We start from the raw sequence: 5,350 nt of genomic DNA, 5'->3' as shown, positions 1-5,350 counted from the left end.
GATGTGGGCGATGTCGAAGTCGATGAGCTTGGTGCGGTAGTTGTTGCGCTGTCCGAAGGTGACTGGGAGGCGGACCTGACCGGTCGGAGTGGTGGAGCCGTCAGTCACTCTTGAGAAAATCTTGGTGGGCTGAAGCTGATCATACAGCACTTGGAGGTTGTCGAACGTGTCAACGGATAGGACGTTGAGCCCTGCGCCACCATCGATGAGAGTCTTGGTAACTTGCACGTTGCTAATGACTGGTGAACAGAGCATCGGGAGGACGCCGACGGTAGCCGCACACTTGAGCTGATCTGCCGAGATGAACGTGTGGCTCACTGGGACCATCTGAGCGGGCGCATGGCCTCGAGCTTGGGGAGGACTGCATTCACTTCACGAGCAAACTGTTTGAAGATACACTGTGAGGCTGGGGCTTGAGCTCCGCCCAAGATGCAGGCGATGGCACGTGGCTCCTGGAAGCCCCCAGCCCCCTCGTCCTGATGGTGGTCGTCATTCCTTCTCGGTGGTGGCGGTAGTGGAGGGAGACCGGCGTTGCCCTGAGGACGATCCTCACGAGGTTGATCCCTCCAGGCGCCCTCGCGAGGCTGATCCCACCAGTGGTCCTCACAAGGCCGGTCGCGCCACTCCTGGCGCGGGCCACGGTCATCCCAGCGTCCGCCACCACGTCCTCCTCCTCGACCGTAGCCCCGGTCGTTGCACTCGGGGCGTCGACCAAAGTGTCCTTCTCGAATGGCTCCGAGCTCTTGACAGTCACTGGTGTTGTGGCTATGCAGGTTATGGAAGGTGCAGAATGGCCGGCTGCTCTTGGATGACTCGGGCTGGTCCGTGCCGCGCTTTGTGTCCGGCTCCGCTGCGAGCACGGCTGCTCCCTTGCGCTTCACGTCTTTGGCCTTGGCTTTCTTCTCCTCCGGGTCCGCAGCCGGGAGCTTGAGGAGGGAGAGGCGCCCCTCCTCTGCTCTTACGCACTTGGTCGCCAGGTTGAATAGCTCCAGAGATGTGCACAACTCCTCATGGATGGCGAGATCCTCCTTCATCTTGACGTCACGGACGCCATCGGAGAACGCGGAGATGATGGCCTCGTCTGTCACCTTGGGGATCTTGAGACGAACGTTGTTGAAGCGCTGGATGTACTTCTGGAGGGTCTCTCCTGGTTGTTGCTTGACACGGCGCAGGTCACCCGCAGCCGGTGGGCGGCCGCGAGTGCCCTAGAAGTTGGCGATGAAACGTTCGCGCATCTCGTTCCAGGAGGAGATCGAGCCTGGAGGCAGGTTCAGGAGCCAGGAGCGGGCACCATCCTTGAGAGCCATGGGGAACCAGTTCGCCATGACTTTCTCGTCGCTGTTGGCCGCCTCGATGCTCAGCTCATAGAGCTGCAGGAACTCCGCGGGGTCAGGGGTGCCGTCATAGTGAGGAGGCAGATTCGGCTTGAACCTTCCCGGCCAAGCAACGCTAAGCAGCTCAGGGGTGAAGGCGTGGCAGCCTGCCATGGTCACCGAGACTCTGCGTTGGGGGAGAACTTGTCCTTGATGGGGTCTGCGCACCGTCGCCGCAGGCGGCACGCGGTCTTGCCGTGGTGGTGCAGGGAGCGCGGGGGCGTTTCCTTGCGGCCGAGGGACTTCTTGGAAGCTTCTTTCTTCTTGCGCAAGCGCCGGACGCGGTAGGTCGCGCCGTGGGGCTGCGTGCCTGGGCGCCAAGACTCCGTCTTGGGGAAGAGGTGGTGGAGGCGCTCCATGGGCCACGCCGCCCGCGGCTGGCGGAGGGCGAGGCAGCGAGAGGGACGGTGCAGGGGAGCCCCCTACGGCGTTGACAAGCTCGGCGATGCAGTCGAGCCAGTCCTCGTAGAGGTCGTCGACGGGGCGGTAGCGTAGGAGCTCACACGCCATGCACAGAGCGTCCTGCGCATCCACGGGAGCGCGACGAGCGTGGGATGACGAGCCGGCCGGGGTCAGTGATGGAGTGGCAGTGCGGCCATCCCGCCGCACCGAGGGGTGCAGCGAGGATGCTTGCTGCTCGTTCCCCGCCGGGTTGGTGGCGGCGTTGGCAGTAGGCGACGGAGAACGACGGGGTGGCTCGCCGACGGGAGCCGTCTGAGTGATGCGGGCGGCAAGGGCAACCCGGCGCTCAGCGTGAGCGCGGCGAGCGTCCGCCATGGAGACGATGAAGCAACGGGACGCGGAGCGACGGAAGGGAAGCTTCGGCGCACCCCTACCTGGCGCGCCAAATGTCAGATCACGGGTTCTGGCAAAACCCTCAAGGTTCAAACACGGGGGTGCGCGCGAAGACCTCCCCCTACCAATCCACGTCCTAGCTTCGCTAAGATCTCAAGGGCTAACTCTACGAACTCGCAACACAAAGGACACAAGATTTATACTGGTTTGGGCCACCATTGTGGTGTAATACCCTACTCCAATGTGGTGTGGTGGATTGCCTCTTGGGCTGAGGATGAACAGTACAAGGGGAAGAACAGCCTCCTGAGGAGAGGTGTTCTTGTGCTCGGTGAACTTGTGGTCGTTCCGGTCTCTCTCCTAGCTATGGTGGTGGCTAGTCCTATTTATAGAGGCCCTGGTCCTCTCCCCAAATATTGAGCAGGAAGGGAGCCAACAACGGCCAATTCGAAAGGGGACAGCTAGTACAACTTATCCTGACAAAAGCAGTCTTCGCCTGCAAAAGGCTCTGGTGCTGATGCCGCCTTGGGCTCCATGGTGACCTCTTGCCGTCCTGCTGGTCTTGGTCTCGTTGCACCAATATGGAAACCTTTGCTTGATGCCTCGGTACTCCGTGCCTACGCTTGCTTCCTTAGCACCAAAGAGGAAACAAGGACACTGTGCGCGCTGGCACTCGCCTGGCGCCCGCCTGGCCTTGGTCGTCATGGCTCATGTCATCGGAACGTCGCGCGGTTTGCCTTGCCTTGAACTCTCCGCCCCTCGCGAGCCAGCTTGGTGAAGCCGCTCCTGAGTAGGTCTTGTGTCGTCCGCCTCGTGAGGCTTGTCCTCTCGCGAGGGTCTTGAGTCCTCGCTGGTGAAGATGGGTCGTACGGGCCCGCTCGTAGAGCCACGCCGTGGGCCGTAGGCAGGCAAGTCTGGGGACCCCCGTTCCCAGAACGCCGACACTTTCCCCTCTGGTGCGGCCCATAATGGGGGCACAGCAGCCCCTGCTGGCTGCTGTGTTTCCCCTCTTGGCCCATTAGGCCCATATCTTTGCTGGGGTGCCCGGAACCCCTTTCCGGTGACCCGATATGTACCCGGTGCCCCCGGAACACTTTCGGTGTCTGAATACTATCATCCTATATATCAATTTTTACCTCTCGACCATTTAGAGACCCCTCGTCATGTCCGTGATCTCATCCGGGACTCCGAAGAACATTTGGTCACCAAATCACATAACTCATATAATACAAAATCATCATCGAATGTTAAGCGTGCGGACCCTACGGGTTCGAGAACTATGTAGACATGACCGAGACACCTCTCTGGTCAATAACCAATAGCGGAACCTGGATGCTCATATTGGCTCCTACATATTCTACGAAGATCTTTATTAGTCGAACCGTTACGACAACATACGTTATTCCCTTTGTTTATCGGTATGTTACTTGCCCGAGATTCGATCGTCGGTATCTTCATACCTAGTTCAATCTCGTTACTAGAAAGTCTCTTTACTCATTCTGTAATACATCATCCCACAAGTAACTGATTAGTCACATTGCTTTCTTACAAGGCTTCTTATGATGTGCATTACCGAGAGGGCCCAGAGATACCACTCCGATACTCGGAGTGACAAATCCTAATCTTGATATATGCCAACCCAACAAACACCTTTGAAGATACATGTAGAGCATATTTATAGTCACTCAGTTATGTTGTGACGTTTGACAACGCACAAGGCATTCCTCCGGTGTCCGGGAGTTGCATAATCTCATAGTCAAAAGAATATGTATATGACATGAATAAAGCAATAGTAATAAAACTGAATGATCAATATGCTAAGCTAACGGATGGTTCTTGTGCATAACATCATTCTCCTAATGATGTGATCCCGTTCATGAAATGATAACACATTTCTATGGTTAGCAAACTTTAACCATCTTTGATTAACGAGCTAGTCTAGTAGAGGCTCACTAGGGACATGGTGTTTTGTCTATGTATCTTCACATGTATCAAGTTTCTGGTTAATACAATTCTAGCATGAATAATAATCAGTTATCATGATATAAGGAAATATTAAATAACAACTTTATTATTGCCTCTAGAGCATATTTCCTTCAGTCTCCCACTTGCACTAGAGTCAATAATCTAGTTCACATCGCCATGTGATTTAACACCAATAGTTCACATCGCCATGTGACCAACACCCAAAGGGTTTACTAGAGTCAATAATCTAGTGCACATTGCTATGTGATTAACACCCAAAGAGTACTAAGGTGTGTTCATGTTTTGCTTGTGAGAGAGGTTTAGTCAACAGCTTTGCCACATTCAAATCTGTATGTATTTTGCAAATTTCTATGTCTACAATGCTATGCATAGAGCTACTCTAGCTAATTGCTCCACTTTCAATATGTATCCAGATTGAGACTCAGAGTCATCCGGATTGGTGTCAAAGCTTGCATCAATGTAACCCTTTACGATGAACTCTTTATCACCTTCATAACCGAGAAACATTTCCTTAGTTCTCTTAGGTAATTAACCAAGGATAATTTTGACCGTTGTTCAGTGATCTACTCCTGGATCACTATTGTACCCCCTTGCCAAACTCATGGCAAGGTACACAATAGCTCTGGTACACAACATGGCATACTTTGCAGAACCTATGGCTGAGGCATAGGGAATGACTTTCATTCTCTTTATATTCTGCCGTGGTCGGGTTTTAAGTCCTACTCAACTTCAAACCTTGTAACATAGGCAAGAACGCTTTCTTTGACTGATCCATTTTGAACTTGTTCAAAACATTATCAAGGTACGTGGTTTGTGAAAGTCCTATCAAGCGTCTTGATCTATCTCTATAGATCTTGATGCCCAATATATAAGCAGCTTCACTGAGGTATTTCATTGAAAGATTCTTATTCAAGTATCCTTTTATGCTATCCAGAAATTCTATATCATTTCCGATCAATAATATGTCATCCACATATAATATCATAAATGCTACAGAGCTCCCACTCACTTTCTTGTAAATACAGGCTTCACCATAAGTCTGTATAAAACCATATGCTTTGATCACCTCATCAAAGCGTATATTCCAACTCCGAGATGCTTGCACCAGTCCATAGATGGATCACTGGATCTTGCACACTTTGTTAGCACCTTTAGGATCAACAAAACCTTCTGGTTGTATCATATACAACTCTTCTTTA

Source organism: Triticum urartu, chromosome 3 (genome assembly GCF_003073215.2).
Source record: "Triticum urartu cultivar G1812 chromosome 3, Tu2.1, whole genome shotgun sequence".
Lineage (NCBI taxonomy): Eukaryota > Viridiplantae > Streptophyta > Magnoliopsida > Poales > Poaceae > Triticum > Triticum urartu.
The sequence above is the reverse complement of the archived record's forward strand: the minus strand, read 5'-3'. Positions refer to the sequence as shown.